This window comes from Pan troglodytes, chromosome 1, assembly GCF_028858775.2.
Source record: "Pan troglodytes isolate AG18354 chromosome 1, NHGRI_mPanTro3-v2.0_pri, whole genome shotgun sequence".
Classification (NCBI taxonomy): Eukaryota; Metazoa; Chordata; class Mammalia; order Primates; family Hominidae; genus Pan; species Pan troglodytes.
In genome coordinates, this window is record NC_072398.2 from 45,714,605 (window position 1) to 45,735,092 (window position 20,488).

General features: G+C 45.7%; 1 long non-coding RNA gene across 1 annotated transcript; it reads right to left on the bottom strand.

The window, feature by feature from the left end:
* Positions 1–1,520: 1,520 nt before the first annotated feature.
* On the bottom strand, positions 1,521–20,488 carry LOC104004544 (uncharacterized). Its single transcript, XR_677519.3, has 3 exons — positions 20,379–20,488; positions 2,806–2,944; positions 1,521–1,688 (listed from the first exon to the last, which is right to left on the bottom strand). It is a non-coding gene; the product is annotated as an uncharacterized LOC104004544 (long non-coding RNA).

Genomic DNA, 20,488 nt, shown 5'->3' on the forward strand with positions numbered 1-20,488 from the left:
AGGGCTAGGGTAGCAGAGGTCTTAATGAGTAGGAAGAATTGTGGGCGTGATTGTGACTATAGGCAGCCATTACAGAACAACCCTAAAATGGTAGAAACAAATCTATCAACACCATTCACTCCTACTTTCCCACCCATTGACCTCTTCATTTCTGATTATCTGTTGTTCTGACCCTCTGGTCCCTGGCATGTCCTGTTCATCCTTCAGCAAACTACTAGAGCCGTAAACCCTCCCCCAGTTCTTGGCATTGCAACAACACTGAGGGTTTCCCCTCCAACTTTCATTTCCTATTTTCTTTTGTCTTATAAATTTCCACTTCTGGACCTGTGTGCTTTTGATAAAGCTCAGTGATTTTTCAGAAGCTCAGAGGTCAGGACAGATGTGTAACTTTCCCTGACTCCAGTTGGGTAAAATGTTCTGTCTCTCATGTAAGAATTTTTCCCATGAGAGAGTTCTGGGAGACAAGAAATATCCCAACTCCTCTAGACAAGGTGTAGGAAATAATGGAAAATCTTATGGCCACAGACCCACTAGCACCATCCTGCTAAACTGGTAAAGAGGCTAGAGCTTGAGACCTGGAAAATGCCAGGGAACTGCAGCCAGAGAACTATCCTTAGAGCACAAGGGTCCCAGAGGAATAAAGCTAGATGTTGCCAAGTTGTTTTGACTCTATAAGCTGAAGCATATACAGTCAGGAGCTGCCCAGGCAAGGCAGAACCTGCAACTTGTGTGCTGTGCTTTCTTGGTCAAGTACACATGGTGGGTAGAACCGAAAAAAAAAAAAAAGCCCATACATGGTGTTTTTCAACCTCTGTTCTTTCCCAAGCAGGTGTCTATTCTGCCTTCTGAAGACAAAAATCTCCTTAAGGCAATAGAGCCCTCACTAAATCTCCCATGATACGCCCTGAGCTTCTAAAGGGAGTGATTTTAACACTGGCATATTTATTCTCTGACTCTAAGTAAAAGAGGGACTCCAGCAGCAGTGCTCCGGAGCCAGCCCATCCTGCCTTGCAAGAACTGACAGTGAAATTTTCCAGAACTCTGAGAGCCAGTTGTTAAAGGCATATGTCATTTGAAAATAAATTATATAAACTTAAAATTATATCACATTAAAAATAAAAGTAATAAGTACTCAAAACTCATCACTTGCTAATTATTTTACTGTATTGATTAGTATCTTCACTCTTGAGGTTACATACCCCCTACTGCATCTACATGGTAGAAATACTCTGAAATGGGGTACTCCTGGGCATCTCCTCCTAACCCCACACTCAGTGACTTCACTTTGGTAGTTCCAAACAGGCCATGGAAATCAGCAAACACTGCAAGGCAATGCCCCACCCCTACCTCCCAGACAGCTGATTGTTAAACCTTTACCAGCACATCACTGGACTCCAGGGGCCCAGGAGGGTCAGTGGGAAGAACCACAGCTTCAGCCCACCCCAGGAGCCTGCCATTTGCCCTGTCTGGTGCATGCCCCCTCCCCTGTGCAGGGAGAGGGCAATACTGCATTTACTCACTTGAAGGGCATCTTGGCCAGATGGTTTCCCTCAGACAGTGGTGCTAAGGAGCTGGCTAGGAAAATATTTTCCCAACTCTGCCTGGCTTCCTTTGAACAGGAATAAAACTGGTTCTCAGAAATGCAGCCAGTAGGTAAGTAAATAAGGCAGCTGTGCTCCGAGTTCCAGCTGAAATAAAGAAAACTTATGAGTCTGGTTTGCATAAAGAGAAAGCTTATGGATTCAGATTTTCCTCCCTTCCTGCCCTCTGGTCTCTCTCCTACAACAGGACCCCATGTGTGCCTGCATCGCCCTCCCCGCTTCCCCGGGGATGTGATCACCACCTGGTTGTTCATTGGCTCTAGTACAGGATAAACTTGCAGCTTTCTGGACACTTGTTTCCAATGGTGGAGCTATTTATTTCTCTTTTCATAGTAGACATTGCCTAGCCTCCATGGGCCCTTTCAAGGGTCCATGTTCAAGGATCTCCTGTTCTGAGCTGGAATAACCCCCCAGCCCCTGAGTCCATTTGAAGTTAGGTCATTTCACTTGAGGGCCAAGGACAGAAGAAGGAGATGGGGAACCTAGCAGGTTTAGGAATTCAGCTAGATTTCTGACATGCCCTGAAAATAGGTGATTGCCTTTACTACCCTAAAATCTGATGGTGAATTAACCACACGCAGATGTACTTTGCACATGCACTTCATGTGAGTATATGCCAGGGGCACTGCAGAAATAGCTCTATTTACTAGTTTCTATTTATTCACATTATGTGTTAGAGTGTGGTGTGTATGTGTATGTATGTGTTAGGGTGTGGTCTGTTGTGAACCCAGATGCAGGTATACATGTATGTGTGTAGACGGGCGTATGTGAGTGTCATTTTCTAGATGCCTGGGCATTTAAACGTGTATGGAATTATGTGTGAGTAGCTATGTATGTTTCTCTGTGTCTTTGTATAGGCAGATGTGATTGTGTGCGTGCAGGACTGAGCCTCGTGACTTCTGAAAACCTGGTTGAAATGCTGGGAGAATGTCATCATCTTCTAAAAATAGAGGAGCTGAAATATTTTGAAGAAAGCATTGAACACACACACACATACACACACCCCCAAACACATTTCTGTTTTGAGATTCCCTATGTTCCCTTAAGCCCTGTGTGCAATGGAAAAACACCAAATATTTGCAGTTTTCTGTCACGATAAGGATTGTTGACTTCATCCAGGGACAGAATTTTATCACTCAGTTGTCAGGGGAAGGGTGTGGGAGGGGGCTCTGAAGGGGACAGGTTTAGATGAATCAAGCCTAACCTTGCTTCTCTGCAGCTGATGCCATCTGTCTTTAAAACATCTTGGCCTGCTTCCCACCGTTCAAAGGGAAGGAGCTTGTCTCTAGCTGTGGATCCATTTGGCACACAGGCGAGGGAACAGAGGGGCCGTGGTCATCTTCCTTTTGAGGATAAGAAGACACAAAGACATGAGATCCTGTTGTAGCATAATGGGGTTAGAACCAACAGAAAACGTCTACTTCTTTATGGGTTGTGAGATACAATAAAGGCTTTCTGAAGTGTTTGTGAAGTCTGTTCCAGGTGATTCTGAGAGAAGACTCCTAGGTCTCTGAGATGAATTAGAATCAGAATCACGGAGGTTCATACAATCATCAGAACGACCTCTGGAAGTTTTTGTTTGTTTGTTTGTTTGTTTTTTGAGACAGAGTCTCACTCTGTCACCCAGGCTGGAGTGCAGTGGTGCAGTCTCGGCTCACTGCAATCTCTACCTCCTGGGTTCAAGCGATTCTCCCACCCCAGCCTCCCAAGTAGCTGGGACTACAGGCGTGCACCATCATGCCCAGCTAATTTTTGTATTTTTAGTAGAGATGGGGTTTTGTCATGTTGGCCAGGGTGGTCTTGAACTCCTGACCTGAAGTGATCTACCTGCTTCGGCCTCCCAAAGTGCTGGGATTACAGGTGTGAGCCACTGTGCCCAGCCAACCTCTGGAATTTGTAAGAATCTTATGTTTATTGGGCATTTATTATAATAGCATGGATCACTGGCTTTGTGTATCAACATATTTAATTTCCATCACAATCATGTAAGGATAATTATTACCCTATTCCACAGGTGAGAAAAATAGCACACAGAGGTGGAGACACTTGTCCAAGGCCACAAAGCTAGTAAATGATGAAATAATTTTTGAATTTTAAAACATAATAAAGAGTTTAAGTAGAAGATTAAATATAGCTGAAGAGAAAATTAGTAAACCCGAAGAGAAATCTGAAGAAATTATTAAGACTAACAGTTAGAATACGTAAAGGCATGAAGCAATAATGGAAGATAGAATGAGAAATTGAATAAATATCTAATCAGAATTCCAGAAGGAGAGAAGACAGTGAATATTTGAAGAGAATTTCTCAGAGGAGAAACATGAGTTCATAGATAGAGGATACAACATATACCAAGCAGAATAAGCAAAACTAAATTCGTTACTAGACACATTTCAGAAAAACTGAAAAATAATAGAGTCAAAGAGATCTTATAACCAGTAAGACAGAAAAGAGAAATCACCTGCAAAATAATGGCATAGATTTATTGTATAATCCCCAAGAGTAATAACGGAAGCTCGAAGGAAGTGGAATCATATTGAGAGAAAGAAAAAACAAACCTCTCAACCTGAAATTGTGTACCTAGAAAAATCTGTTCTTCCTAAAAGAGGGTGAAATAAAGATATATTCATAACTCCAGGATTCCAGAACTCATGCTTTTTCCTTTACATTATACTGTTGCTACCAGTTCTCAGATAGTTTTAGATCTGAAGTTTTATAGTCAGTCATACCTCATTTTATTGTACTTTCCTTTATTGTACTTTGCAGACATGACTTTTTAAAAAACTTGAAGGTCGGTGACGACCCTGTGTCAAACAAATCTATTGGTGCCATCTTTCCGACAGCATGTGCCCACTTCCTGTCTCTGTGTCACATCTTGGTAATTCTCACATTATTTCAAACATTTTTATTATTATTATGCCTGTTATGGTGACCTGTGATCAGTGATCTCTGATGCTACTACTGTAATTGTTTTGTAGTATCATGAACCGCACCCACGTAAGATGGCAAACTCAATGGATAAATGTGTGTGTTCTGACTGCTCCCACCAGCTTTCCCCCATCTCTCTTCTTCTCCTTGGGCCTCCCTATTCCCTAAGACACACAACATTGAAATTAAGCCAATTAATAAACTTAGGATAGCCTCTAAGTGTTCAAGTGAAAGAGTCATGCTCTCACTTTACATGAAAAGCTAGAAACTGTTAAGCTTAGTGAGGAAGGTATGTCCAAAGCTGAGATAGGCTGAATGCTAGGCCTCTTGTGCCAAACAGCCAAGTTTTGAATGCAAAGGAAAAGCTCTTGAAGAAAATTAAAGGTGCTATTCCAGTGAACACATGAATGATAAGAAAGAAAACAGCCTTACTCCTGATAGAAAGTTTTAGTGGTCTGGATAGATCAAACCAGCCACAATACTCCCTTGAGCCAAATCGTAATTCAGAGCAAGGCCCTAACTCTCTTCAACCCCATAGAAGAAGGCTGAGAGAGGTCAGGAAGCTGCAGAAGCTAGCAGATGTTGGTTCATTAGGTTTAAGGAAAGAAGTCCTCTCCATAACATAAAAGTACAAGGTGCAGCAACAAATGCTGATGTAGACACTACAGCAAGTTATCTAGAAGATCTAGCTAAGGTAACTTATGAAGGTGACTACACTAAACAACAGCTTTTCAATGTAGATAAAACAGGCTTCTTCTTTAAAGAAGAAGATGCCATCTAAGACTTTCATAGCTAGAGAGGAGAAGTCAATGCCTGGCTTCAAAGTTTCAGAGGATAGGCTGACTCTCATGTTAGGGGCTAATGCAGCTGGTGGCTTTAAGTTGCAGCCAATGCTCATTTACCATTTTGAAAACTCTAAGGAATTATGCGGCTAGGAGCAGTGGCTCATGCCTGTAATCCCAGCTCTTTGAGAAGCTGAGATGGGAGAATCACTTGAGCCCAGGTGTTCAAGACCAGCCTGGGCAACAGAGCGAGACCCCATCTCTCCAAAATTAAAAAAAAAAAAACATTAGCCAGGTGTGATGGTGTGTACCTGTAGCTGCAGCTATTTTGGAGGCTAAAGCAGGAAGATTTCTTGGGACCAAGAGTTCAAGGCCATAGGGAACTATGATTTTGCCACTGCACTCCAGCCTGGGCAGCAGAGTGAGACCCTATATACTCTGCCTATGCTCTATAAATAGGGCAACAAAGCCTGGATGACAGCGCATCTGTTTCCAATATGGTTTATGAACTATTTTAAGTCCACTATTGAGCCATACTGTTCAGAAAAAAAGATTCCTTTCAAAATATTACTGCTTGTTGACAATAATCCTGGCCACCCAAGAGTTCTGATGGAGACGCACAAGGAGATGAATGTTTTCATGCCTGCTAACACAACATCCATTCTGCAGCCCATGGATTAAGGAATAATTTCAACTTTCAAGTCTTATGATGTAAGAAATACATTTTGTAAGGCTATAGCTGCCATAGATAATGATTCCTCTGATGAATCTGGGCAAAGTAAGTTGAAAACCTTCTGGAAGGGATTCACCATTCTAGATGCCATTAAGAACAATCAAGGTCAAAATATCAACATTAATAAGAATTTGAAAGAAGTTTATTCTCACCCTCATGGATTACTTTGAGGGGTTCAAGATTTCAGTTGAGGAAGTCATTGCAGATGTCATGGAAATAGCAAGAGAACTAAAGAGAACTAAAAATAGAGCCTGAAGATGGGACTGAACTGCTGAAATCTCATGATGAGGAGTTGCAGCTTCTGGATGAGCAAAGAAAGTGGCTTCTTAAGATAAAATCTACTCCTGGTGAAGATGCTGTGAACATTGTTGAAGTGACAACAAAAGATTTAGAATATTACATAAACATAGTTGATAAAGCAGTAGTAGAGTTGAAGATTGACTCCAATTTTGAAACAAGTTCCACTCTGGGTAAAATGCTATCAAACAGCATCACATGCTACAGAGAAATCTTTCATGAAAGGAAGAGTCAATCAATGTGGCAAACTTCATTGTCATCTTATTTTAAGAAATTGCCACAGCCACTTCAGTCTTCAGTGACCACCACCCTGATCAGTCAGCAGCCATCAACATGAGTCAAGACCCTCCACTTGCAAAAAGGTTATGACTTGCTGAAGCCTCAGATGTTCATTAGCATTTTTATCAATAAAGCATTTTTAAATTAAGGTGTGTACAATGTTTTTTAGACATAATGCTATTGCACACTTAATAGACCCTAGTATAGTATAGACATAATTTTTATATGCACTAGGGAACCAAAAAATTCATGTGACTCACTTGATTGAGATATTCACTGTTGCAGTGGTCTGGAACGGAACCTGCAATATCTCCGAAGTATGCTTATATTACAATAATTACCTTCCAGGAAATTCTTCTTGCTTCCTCTGTTTCCTCCTGCCTCCACTATTCCTTTTAAGGTCAGGGCATTTCTAGGGGGGAAAAAATGCCATTTTCATTGGCTTGTATTTAAGGGAGCTCCAGGGTCTAATCCTTTGGAAGTTGTCCTTCATAAAAGGTTCTGAGGAATCAAAACAGCACTGCAGACTGTCACTGTACCCAGTGACAGTCTACAGACAAGAGGGGTGGCGGGCGCAAGCACGGAGCATACCATGAAGGCCCTGGAACCCTTTCTAGAAATCTTCTGTGCTCCCTTAGAGACCACAGCTTGGTAAACCCTGCACCTTTAAATATCATTTTATTAGAGTGAACAGAGCCTGCAGGCACAGCATTAATCAACTAAGTGTTCCCTTCAGGCCTGGGAGCTGGCGTAGTTTTGCCTTCCCTTTGTCCCAAGGTCAGAAATTACTTTGCAGTTCACTTGGCTCAATTTCCCTTTGGATTACCACTAAGATAGCTTTTAACTAAAGGTTTTCTCTCCCTTGAAATGCACCAGACTCTCAGCTAAGACTGCTGGCCTCAGATCACAAATTCCTCCTCCTTTCCCTCCCCTGAGAACTAACTCTGAAGGGTGATTGATTTACTTAACCTTTGTTGGTGCAAATATGAAAGGCAGCTGCCTCTCTTCAGCTAACATTTGAACCAGTTTATGTTATTTCTCTCTGTGAGCTGGCATTTCTTAAAGGTCTTCTCTGACCTTACTCCAAAAAAGGGGCAAAGCCCTCCTTACCACTGGCAGAAAATGGGAGGAAATACAGAAGGGAAAAGGGGGCCAAAGTGGAGAGGTTGTGAAGAGGAAGGAGAGTGGTCAGCAGCGTTGGCATTCAGGAGACCGGAGGCGCCAGTAGAAGAGCTGCAGAGTCCCTCCTAGAGTCTGTGCCTCAGCCTCCCCAGGGGTCCCCTTTCCTTCTTCCCTTTCTCCTCCCCACTCTGGGATGGCCTATGCCTCCACTCTGCCCCCAGTCCTCTTCTTTTTTCCTGGACCCCAGGACAAGAGAGGACTTTCCTCCTGGGGTCTAAGACTGCCATATTGTTTCCCCTCCAACCTTAATCAAGGTCTCTCAGCCATGGGCCTCTGCAAGTCCTACCCTTCCACCTTGTGTTAGTTAAGATAACACTAACTGCTATAATAAACCTAAAACTCTCTATGGATCAAATATGACAGTAATCTAGTTTTTGGCCAGGCATGGTGGTTCACGCCTGTAATCCCAGCACTTTGGGAGGCTGAGGTGGGAGGATCACTCGAGCCCAGGAATTTGAAACCAGCCTAGGCAACATAGTGAGTTGAAAGAAGGAAGGAAGGAAGGAAGGAAGGAAGGAAGGAAGGAAGGAGGGAAGGAAGGAGAAAGGAAGGAAGGAGAAAGGAAGGAAGAAAGGAAGGAAAAGAAAGAAAGAGAGAGAGGAAGGAAGGAAGGAGAGAAAAGAAAGAAGGAAGGAAGGAAGGAGGGAAGGAAGGAAGGAAGGTATTTTTTGCTCACATAAAGTCCAAAATGGGTCTTCCTGACTGGCAGGCAGCTCTCCTCTGAACAGTGATCTGTATCTGGGTTCCTTCTATTCTATGGTTCCACCCTGTTCATCCACTGGCTCCCAAAGTGGGAGAGGAAAATCGCAAAGGACTGTGTGGGGTAGACTTACGCACCAGGCCTGGAAGAGGCCTGTGGCTTCTCCTCACATTCCATTGGCTGGAGCCCAGTCAAATGGCCACAAGGGAGGCTGGGAAATGTAGGGTAGCTGTGTTCCCAGGAAGAAGAGGAGCCAGTCTCTGCTCACCCCTGCCTCTTTCTTACTTTCCTATTTTGCCTGTGGTGAAGATATCTTCACCAGATATCCGTTAGGGCTGGTTTTTTACTATGTGGTGAAGCTCAGCTGCTTCACTTATTTTTCTAGACGGGGATGCCCACTAAGTGTTACCTTCACATCAATCCCCAAACATGGTGGTGGCTCCCTCAGGCACTCCATTGAGAAGCATTTGCAGCCTCTCTGGGTCTTGAGTGCCAGGATTGACTGATGCAGAGTGGGTGTGGTGGCAAGGGTACCATTTTTTGGCCATCTTGCTCAAACAGCATTTTGGGGGTTTATTTCCCCAGCGGCTGTGTGATCCCAATGATTGGGGCCATCATCCCAGAGGCCCATCACTTTTTTTTTTTTTTTTTGAGACAGAGTCTTCATTTTGTCACCCAGGCTGGAGTGCAATGGCGTGATCTTGGCTCACCACAACCTCCACCTCCCAGGTTCAAGCGATTCTTCTGCCTCAGCCTCCCGAGTAGCTGGGATTACAGGCACCAGCCACCACACCTGGCTAATTTTTGTATTTTTGGTAGAGATGGGGTTTCACCATGTTGGCCAGGCTGGTCTCGAACTCCTGACCTCAGGTGATCCACCTGCCTTGGCCTCCCAAAGCCCAGCCGGCTCATCATTTTTTTTTTTTTTAAACTTGAGACGGAGTCTTGCTCTGTTGCCCAGGCTGGAGTGCAGTGGTGCAATCTCAGCTCACTACAACCTCCACCTCCTGGGTTCAAGTGATTCTCCTGCCTCAGCCTCCCCAGTAGCTGGGATCTCAGCTCACTGCAACCTCCGCCTCCTGAGTTCAAGAGATTCTCCTGCCTCAGCTTCCCAAGTAGCTGGGATTACAGGCATGCACCACAACATCTGGCTAATTTTTTGTATTTTTAGTAGAGACGAGGGTTCACCATGTTGGCCAGGCTGGTCTCGAACTGCTGACCTTGTGATCCACACACTTTGGTCTCCCAAAGTGCTGGGATTACAGGCATCAGCCACAGCACCTGTCCCCGTCACTTTTATATCACTTCCTTTCAGTGCTCCCAGGATGATACACCCTCCTTTTCATTTCACCACTTTAACCCCTCTGGGCCAGTCTCTGTGTTCTAGTTAACCTCAGCAACTTGCAGAGCAGAACTGACTTGTATAAGGCTAATTGGAGAGGAGGAGCAGATTATGAAAGGCCTACAAAAACAGCCCTGTGGCCCAGGAGACATGAAGCAGTGCAGTGGACAGCATGATGCAGGAAGCGACCTGCTGGGGTGAACAAGGAAGACTGTGGACCTGTGGCAGAGGCTGAGGGCAAAGACGGCAGCCAAAGCCCTGGGCCAGAAGGTGGTGACAAAGAAATTTGGCCTGGAGCTCCCTTCTCTACACCCTGCCCTCCCTCAGTTCCACTGTAGCTAGAGCGCTGGAAGCTGAGTTGCGGTGTCAAGCACATGTGTGCATTTGGGCCTGCCCACCTACTCACACCCCTATGGGGATCTTCATCATTGGCACTGACCCCTTCTCCATTATATCAGATTGTCCACATCCCTTCCTGATGGCTAACAAGATGCAAATACATTCACATCCCTCTCCCAGGTGTGCTTCTCTAAGGTAACAAAGTCCTTCAGTTAATCCAGCCCTGAGGGACAGGAGAGATAGGGCAAGATCTTCAAGTCCCTAAATCTGAGAGGGAAACAAATGGCCCGACACTGCAGTCCTTGGTGTTAATGAGAAAGACCTGGAGAGACTGTTAAAATTACAGACTCCTGGGCCCCTCTGCAGAACCACTGAATGCAAATCTCCAGAGGCAGAGTCTCCTTGGCTGCCTCAGTGGCACCACAGGGAATCCAGATGCACACCAAAGTTTGAGAACTACTGGCTTCAGGAGCCAGTTCTACAGAGTCTGAAATAAGAGATGCTCCAGAGAGAACCCAAGGTATCATAATTCTGTAACATTAGCAATTGAAATGGGATTAGTAAAGATTGCTAGCACTTACTAACCATTTCTGATGTGCAGGTGCTATTCCTATGTGCTGTACACGGCTTATTTCCTTCTCACGGTAACCTTATGAAGTAGGTTCTGCTGCTGTCTTCATTATATAGAATAGGAAACAGAGGCACAGAGAGGGTGTTCTAAGATCACATAGCTAGTAAGTAGCAAAGCCTAATTTGATCTCAGAAAGTCTTACTCCAAAGTCTCTGCTCTTAACCATTATGCCACACTGTCACCCTTTCTCCTCTCTTATTAGGTGTGAGAGTTGAAAGCGGAGAGGTGGTCTAAAGAAGAACTGAGAGGAGGATAAGATAGCTGAGCTCCTTCTTTCCCACCTACCACCAATCCCCTCCACACTAAGAGGAGGATAATGAAGGGTTTCAGAGAAGAGATTATGAGAACGAAAGGCCTCTATCATTTGCATTTCAGTCTGGTCACTTAAGTAATAACATCCCGCGGGTGCCTCCATGCTTCCCAGGAATGGCAAAGTCTGTTCCCTTTGTCTGCCATAATTATTTCTCTTCATTAACACCTGACAAGGTCCTACTGACCCTTCAAGTCTCCCTGGGAAGCCTTAGATAACTCTCCACCCTAACAGAGTCTATCATGACTTTTTATCTTCTTTTGCAATTATAGGTGTTCACATCTTCCTCTAGTCATTGTTCCTTGAAATCAGGGCTCCACAGCCCTGTTTATCATTGTAGTCCCCATGCTTGGCACATAAAAGGCACTCAATAAATCTTGTGGGAAAAAATGAATGAGGGAACGAAACATTTATTGAGCACATACTATGTGCCAGACACTGCAAGACCTTATGGATCTTTGAAGATGTGTGGACATAGTTCCTGCTCACAAAGAATGTACAATCTTGTTAGGAGGAACAGATGTACCCCCAAGAAGAGTGAGACCTGGAAGCATCACTGGCCTCCCATGTCACTGTAGGTCAGTCACTGCCCTGCTTCCTCTTTTCCTCCTGGTACAAAGGGTTTATAAGTTCTCTGAGGACACTCCCTATTCTCTTGTCTATTTCTACATAAAGACATCATTAAATGGACCCTGTGTACTCATGGTTTGGAAGGTGGAGGAGCCAGGGAGAAGGACCTGGAAAGAACACTTCTCGCTGGTACTGGGATAGAATGGTGGTTGCACAGTGAGCAGGAGAGCAAAAATGACAAAGGTCCTGGGACCCTGGGGAAGAAATAAGAGGCTTCTCTGACAGCCAGCCTGGGAAGATGAAATGCTGCTAGGGGGTTGATTTGTATGTCTTGGGCACCAGTCAAAGGCTGCTTTCCATAGTCCTGTTATTTGAGGGGAGTGGGAGGGTGGAAGGAGCTGCCTCCTTATCGCTTCCTCTCCTTAGCCAGTTCTGCTGAGAGCCCAAAAACCCTAAGACCAGATCGTCAACCCCAGCCTGCTGCACAAGATTTGTTTAGGCCTTGCATACTAATTGGCTCCACTCTGGTGCTCCAGAAACTTAATTGTGAGCCCATCACGACCTCTTCTGTCCTCAGATAGGAATGTGCACAGGCTTGTAGCAGAAACTGGGATTGCACAAGGGACAGGATGTTGGAGGGTGGGGTGGGAAATCCTGGGTGTTAAGCTTTGCCTGAGTTGATGCAAGGTCATCTTCTGAAGGATGAGATGAAGCAACAAAGTCAGGAGGCCCAGCCAGGGCCACAGAGGTCAAGGAGGCAGAGGCATCCTATGAATTTCCCTAGTGGAAAATCAGGTGTCAGGACACAGGGTGGAAAAGTTAATGGATCTCCCAGGTCCTTGCTATTTTCTTTTTCTTCTGATTGCAGACACTTCCCAAATGACTTGTCCAGGCCTGGCCAGTCCCTCAGCAGAGGCTGGATAGAAGAGGTTAGGGTGGAGAGGTCAGCACTGCCAACAGGACTCTGGAGCCCCAAGGAACCCAATCTGTGTTCTTTCCAGAATGAGTCAGAATAGGCTGCCACAGCAGGCAGCCTTGCCTGGTCACCATTCCAGGTGACCAGGGGCCACAGCACAGTCCTTGCATCCCCATCCTGGTCCTGTGCAGGTGGGATTGAAGGTGCTCAAGCCCAGTGCTCTGGGACTGTGCGTCACATCCCCTAGCTGTTCATGCCCCTCTGACTTCAAGCCCCAGGCCTGATAACTGGCTTTTTTCTGTTTTGCTCTTGAGCCCCAGTTCCTTATCCCATGAGGACCTAGACTTCTCCACCAGCCTTATAGTGAAGGCTCCATCCATTGAACCCATTTCTGGAAGCTGTTTCATCTCCTGGCCCTCCTGCTCTTGCCCAGGGACAGAAAATCCCAATTAGATATCCACGGTAGCCATTCTTAATCGATCACATCACTCTTTCCTGTTTTTTTTTCTGCTAAAGCAAGACTTAAAATCCCCCTTGACACAGAGCTCCAGACAGCCACTACCAAACCATTACACCCAGCATGGGAACTGGATCCTATTTGCCGTCTCTGCTTTTTCCATTTGGACCCCTCCCAGGCCCTGCAGCTGGGACCTCTAGCAAGGACTGCCCTCATTTTCCCTGCCCCCACCCCCGCGCCTTGCCCCATTTCACCAGGCTATGCCCCAAATATGGCAAGAAGCTCAAAGATGCTAATTATGACTTAAATTCATTTTTCCTTCTAATCTCAAAGACTTGCATTACTCTATCCATTTTAGGAAGAGGGAAATTTTGAGGAGCGAAGAATGTACAGGACTCTTATTTGACTTATGGTCCAAAGTTGGGGAAATAATCCCCTGATAGGCTGAGCAAAGTCCCAGAGTGTAACCAGAATCCCCAGCTACATCTGATTTCTCACCTACTAAAAAAGCAAAGCACATAATCTCCATCTACCTTAGGGGAAATCCCAGTTTTCACTCAGCAATAAACTCTCATTTCACACTTCTTTCCTGCTGCTTGCTGCTAAGTACAGAGATGTCTATATATACATAACTACCCTTGCCCTAAATGGGCCCAAAGCCCACCCCCTGAATACCCCCTGAGTGTATGTTTGGGACACACTGACTTAATGCAGATCAAAGGCACTGGTTTCTTAAACCTTGTGTTTCAGAATCACCTGCAAGCTTGGTAACATATAGATTCCTAGGCTCCATCCAATTCAAACCAAGAATCTCCTGGATAAGGGCCTGAGACTCTGTGTTTATAACTCCCTGGATCAGTAGTCCTTAAAGTGTGAACCCCAGCAGCAGCCACACCTGAGAACTTATTAGAACTGCACTAACAACTCCTCAGGTGATTCTGATGCAATTCCAGTCTGAGAACCCGTTGCCCTGGGTGGTCCTGGGTAGATTCAAGTTTGGGAGCCATTGATCCAAGGGACCCTGTAGAAGTCTGACTCCAGCTGTGGTCCCTTGACCCCATCCAGTGCAGCCCAAATGGTAGGGAGCAAACCCTGGGGCATCTTTAGTCTTCTCTAGGTGACTGGCCTGTTGAAAGGAAAAGGCTGGAATAGACAACTTCTCCAAGGCTGTTGATATACCTGGCAGCAGTTTCTGTTGGCCGCCAGAGAGCCAGCCAAGCAAAGGCCCTTCTGAAAGGCTCTATTCAAAGCTGTTAAATGAGCAAACACCACCGCTTTTTTCCTTTCCCCTGCACCTGGAGCTGTGACCAGAACTGTTGGCAGCTGCAGCTGTGGCCCCACGAAAGGGCCGGGGCAAAAGAAGATCAATCCTTACCTGCTGGAGAGCTAGGCCCCTGAGAAGGGGCTGGCTAGAGGGTTCAGAAGAGGGAATGTACCCCAGATACAGGGCCGATTCCTCAGAGTGGGAAAACCCATTCCTTCTCTGCATCCCTAGCACAGTGCTTACATTCAGACAGTGCCTGGGAGGTGGGCTGTGCTGCATGCCCAGCAGACGGAGTCTCTAGGGGTCTCTCAGACTGTAAAGGACAGGTGGACAGGCTGACCACCCACAGACAATTCAAGATGGGAACCTATTCATGCCCAGTCTGAGTCAAGGCACTGTAGGGTTGCAGCTGTGGACCACTTCAGTTGCAGATAGAGCAAAGATTTGAATCTGCCCTGTCCTTCAAGGTCCACATCACATGTCCAGAGCAGGGCTTTGTGCTGCACTGACCACTGCCCAGAGGGAATGACATAGTCGTGCACCCTGTCTCAGGGCTCTAGCAGTCTAAATCATTTCCCCAAGGTCAGTACAAGTCTTGGTTTCTGGTTTCAACTACAGTTTATTTATTTAATCTCCCATCTTCTGATTCACTTGCGGACCAGGAATCAACCCTCTGGTATTTTATCAAATCATAAGGCTTTTACTATATCAAACTTGAAATCCAGATGGACTGAAGCCCATCACCACTCATGTTCCAGGAAACCATTCTTACCAGCCGTATGCTTGGGTAGGCTTTGTGCCCCTTCCCGGATCAATCTCCTTATCTGTAAAATAGAAAGATACCACCAACTTCACAACACCCTTCCATCACATTGCAGTCACTTAACAAAGCTTAATTACCTACTTACTTTCTCCTTTAAGTTGAGAAGCCAGTACGCAAGGCCACAAAATGGTAGAAGTGGGGTCTGAGTCTGGATTTTCTGTCGCCCTACATAGAATATCATGCTAGTAAGTTGAATTGTGTGCCCCAGAAAGATAGGCCGAAGTCCTAGCCCCCTGTGAATGTGACCATAATTGGAAATAGGGCCTTTGCAGATGCAATCAAGTTAAGATGAAGTCATACCGGATTGGAGTGTGGTGTCTATAAAGAAAAAAGAGGCAGGTTTGGGTACAAAGATACACAAAGAAGGCTATGTGAAGACAGAGGCAGAGGTTGGAGTGATGCAGCCACAGGCCCAGGAACTCCAAGGATTGTTGGGAGCCACCGGACGCTAGGAAGAAGCAAGAAAGGATTCCTCTCTGAAGGTTTAGAGAAAGTGGCCCCGCCCGTATCTTGATTTCAGACTTCTAGCCTCTAGAACAGTGAGAAAATAGATTTTTGCTTTAAACTACCCAGTTTGTGGTAATTTGTTCCAGCAGCTCTAGGAAATGAACACTAACATTCTCCCCCAGACCTGAAGCACCACTGCTGACCTTTCTGTGGCTGGCCCAATTCCCATCGGCAGCCTTTACCCTCCTGCTGATCCCCAACTTTATCTGGCTCTCCATAAAATAACACCATATTTCACATGTGAACCATTCTTTTGTTTGTTTTTTAGAGACAAAGTCTTGCTCTGTCGCCCAGGCTGGAGTGTAGTGGCACCATCATACCTCCCTGCGACGTTGAACTCCTGAGCTCAAGCGAGCCTCCTACTTCAGCCTCCCAAAGCGCTAGGATTACAGGCATAAGCCACCACACGTGATCAGAGTTTAAAGGCTTTTTGATCTCATTTTATAGATGTGAAAACTGAAGATCAGGGAGATTAAGGTGATTATCCTGTGATACCATGACAAATAAGTGGAAGAGCAAAGACTGAACCCAAATATCCTAACTCTTAAGCCAAAGTTCTTTTTCTTTAAATTTTTTATTGTGAAGTGTAATAACACACATATAGCAATGCACAAACACAAATGTATAGCTCAAGCAAAGCAGCACAACCCACATAAACACCATCTAGGTCAAGGAATAGAATACTGCCTGCCTCCCAGTTGCCCCCTGGCAATCACTCTCCATTTCCTCCTCCCCAAGGTAACCACTGCCCCATGCCAGGCCAGTGATTGGACCACGCATCCCATTTCAACCTCTGTGTCACTAAGAATCATTGGAGGCAGCAGTAAAAAGATGGAAGCCTGTATATGTACTGGGGGAACCCCCTGCTCTCCTTCCTTTAAGGCTCAGGATTTCCCTGAAGCTAAGCCTCTCTAGGGCTCTTCCCCATCGCTTTCTTTAGAGACGTCAAAACAAAACACAACACACAACTCTTCACTGGTCTTGACACTTTCAGAATTGTAAAAGCTGGGAGTGGCTGACACTTTTTTTTTTTTTTTTTTAAGCAGTAAAACCATAGACTTTGAACAAGAAGGGAGGGAGGAGATCAGAAGGTAGACCCCAGGGCTGGGATCATGGATGGTTAAGGAAACAAAGCAATAATTATCAAGTCCCTGAGAATAGCCTGTCCACCACATCCCCCTCCCTTCCTCCTACCAGAGACATCTCTGCTATACCAGCAGGGGTAAGCAAGACCCACAGGAGTTTAGTCTAATCTTGCCTAGAGGCAGGCGCAAGCCACATGGCTTCTTGTCGCGCCTTCCTGTCTGAGTTTGTGATCCCTCTCTTCGCCAGGAGTCTGCGCGCCTGCTGTCAGTATCAGAGGATAGATAGGGCAGGAACAGGGGAGAGTAAGAAAACAGGGGCTAGTCAGAAACCTTCAGCCAGGAAATTGAGCCATCATTCCCTTGCCTGACTTCTGGAAAGTCACTTAACGCCTCTGGGCTGCAGATCCTGCCCTCTGAAGCGAGGGTAACGGGTCAAGTCCCTGTGGCAACACTGATGCAGACATAAGATGCTCCCCAGGTTCCCAGATGAAGAGAGACAAACAGAAGGATCCTTCTGTAGTGGCAAGCCTCCAGCTCACACCGCCCCTGGCTGCCTCAGTGGAGACTCAATGCAGCTACTTCTGCAGATGCACCCACAAGGCAGGAAAGTAAGGGTCTCTGGAGGGAGGACAGGAGCTGGGGGAAGTGACAGCTCAACAGCTGTCGATTACGATCAATGCCACTCTCTATCTGCTGGCAGGCCTGCAGCAGCCAAGGCACTGGAAAAAGGCGAGATCATTACAGGACTGGATGCAAAAGCTATCTCTGCTCAGTTGTCCTGTCTGTTTTCCTTAAGCCAGAGTGGGTTAGATCTCTAAGCCCATGGGGAAATTCATACTACTAGGGCTGTTTTCTGGAAAAAAAAAACAAAACAAACAAACTATGGCCTGAGTTCCAAGAAGACTGGCCTTATGGGCTAGAAATTGGAAGCTTTCCATTTAGTTCTGATATCTGCTACTTAGAGTGTGCTTGAGCAAGTCACTTCCATTCTTAGTCTCAGTTTCTGCACCTGACAATAGTAACAATTTTTAATTTATTGAGCACATATTATGTGCTAGGTGATGAGCTTGATGCTTAATATGCATTCTCTTTAATATCTGTCCTTTCTACCTCACGGAGACGCTGTGAGGATCAAATAAAAAATATATTTCCTCAAAAACTTAACAGAATTACCAACGAACCAACAATGCTACTCTGAGGTATACACCCTCAAATAATTGAAACAAAACAAGCCACTCAAACACTTGTTCATGAATGCTCATAGCAACTTGACTCAAATAGCCAAAAGGTGGAAACAACCCAAATGTCCATGACTGTATAAACAAGCCATAGTATATACAGACAATGGAATATTACTCAGCCATAAAAAGGAATGGAGTACTGATACATGCTACAACCTGCATGTCCCTTAAAGACATTATGCTAAGTGAAAGAAGCCAGACACGGAATCCCATGTTTTATGACTTATTTTATATAAGATATTCAGAATAGGTAAATCCATAGAGACAGAATAGATTAATGATTGCCAGAGAATCATAGGGTGTACTTCTGGAGTTACAAAAAAGACTTGAAAATAGAGAGTGGTGGTGGCTGCACAACATTGGGAATACACTAAATACCACTGAATTGTACACTCTAAAACTGCTAATTGTATGTTATGTGGATTTCACCTCAATAAAAAATAGAAACATCTGTCTCTGTGGAAGTTTGTGCACTGTTTAAAGTCATGGCTCAGGAGCACAGTTTCCATGTGGAGCACCCTCTGCAGCTTGTCTGGCTTTTTTGGTTTTTGATTATTTACAAATAAATAACTGCCGGCTAACTCATTCCTCTAAAATGAGAAGGAACGGGGGCAGCTTGCCTTAACTTTCCCACACAAGCATATTGCAGCCATGCTCCACTACATATGGTTGAATTCAGCCTCCTGGGTCAGTGTTGTTGCCAAACTGCACAGGCATATGTTACCCATGCATACACTGATGTGCCCACAGACTGTGGTGCTCAGGAGCACACAGTTCCCACAGGGAGGCCCCTCTGCAGTAAGCAAATGTGCCTGAGAGCTCCTAATTGGCCCATCTTAGGCAATGGAGGATTATCAGTGAATATGATGAGTTTCTATTAACACCGAGCCACTTCATACACAGCAGTGCTTCATCAGGGCTCCAATAAAGGCGAGACAGGCTCCAGAGACAATAGCAAGCAGCAGGCCAGTGGAGAGTGGGAGGCTGCAGAGGCAGCAGCCATAATGCATTATGCAGGTGGCATTTGCTTTTAGCTAATTAATAGTGTGCCACACTCCCTGGCTCCTTCTCCCTAGCTGATCTCCACTCCTGCCTCTCTTCAGGAGAGTCCCTGGAGAAGCAGGGATAAGGAGGGGAGCCAGGGCCTTGTAGGGATGGATATGCACCATGGGAAGGAGGGGTGGCTGAATCATTGCTGCTTTCAGCACTCTGGGACTGGTATCCTCCTCCGCTGATTGCACTGGGTTTTATACTTTACATAAAGATCCCAGCAGGGCTGAGCAGACAGGGCAGTGTAGTGCTGTTCCTGACTCATCAGGCAAAGGCTACTTTTTTAGACTGCCAAGGAGGAGGAGTCATCAGCTCTCCTATATTCATCCCCCTGTCCCTCCTCAGGACACAGAGGTCTAGAAGGCATCTGGTTACCAACCTCTGGATCAGCTGCCTTGTTGATTCTGAGGTCACAGACCCTAATGAACCTAGATAAATTGAACCAGGTGACCCCTTTGAATTGCAAAGCTGAAAGAGGAAGTGAGTGCATGCCATTGGGCTCTTTTGCCCTGGGTTGGCGCTGCAGTTACCACACGAACTGCCAGAGGCCCTGCCAGCAGCACTCAAGGTTCCCTCGACCTGGTGGCCAAGCCCACTCAATTCCCGGATGCCATGGGCCTTAGACGATGGCTCCTTCGTGTCTCCTTGCATTTTCCCCAGCCCTGGGAGGTACTGAGGCTTCATGAGAAGCTCCTGGCAGCTGACGGCTGTGCCAAACTCAATGGCTGCCATGTGGTTGCCTCAATCATGGCACAGACAGGGGTCTGGATGAGGTTTTGTGGAAAAGGAGAGGGAGCCAGTACAAGCCATTCAAACTGCTTGACCCATCGCCCTCTCCTACACATGTAAAAGGACACACATGTGCACACACACACACTCATCTCTGCATACAGAATACAGAAGAGAGGAGAGAGTTTGTCAGAGGTGGTCCTCTGTAGTTGGAGTGGCATCCAGCTTAAAGCTGGGAGAGAGAAGAAGACAGGAGGAAAAAAAAAAGAAAGAAAGAGAAGGAGGGAGATGAGGGAGGGAAGGGAAGTAAACATGAAAGAAACAAGAAAGAATAGGAACACAATCTGACTTGCCTTTACCTACAGCCAGCAGGTGCTCCTTCCCATCCCTTCCTCTATGTTACATTAGAAGAGGGTCTCACACAGCAGAGAGGACACTAGTTAAAGCATCAACTTTGTCCCTGCATCCCAGTCACTTCTTCCACTTACTTAAAATGCTGGCTGATGATATCCCCACACATCTCTGAGCCTCCACGGGGCTCCCAGTCTAGGGTTGCAGACACAGGTCTCTAAGGATAACAGTATGATTAGGCAAGCACATATCCCAGCTACTAACCTTTCAATTCTTTATTTCCTTCCAAATAAAAGCACTTGCTCATGTCAAATCCCACTAATTGGTGATGCTAGCTCCTCTCCTACAAATCCACAGTAGCCAGCTGCAGACCA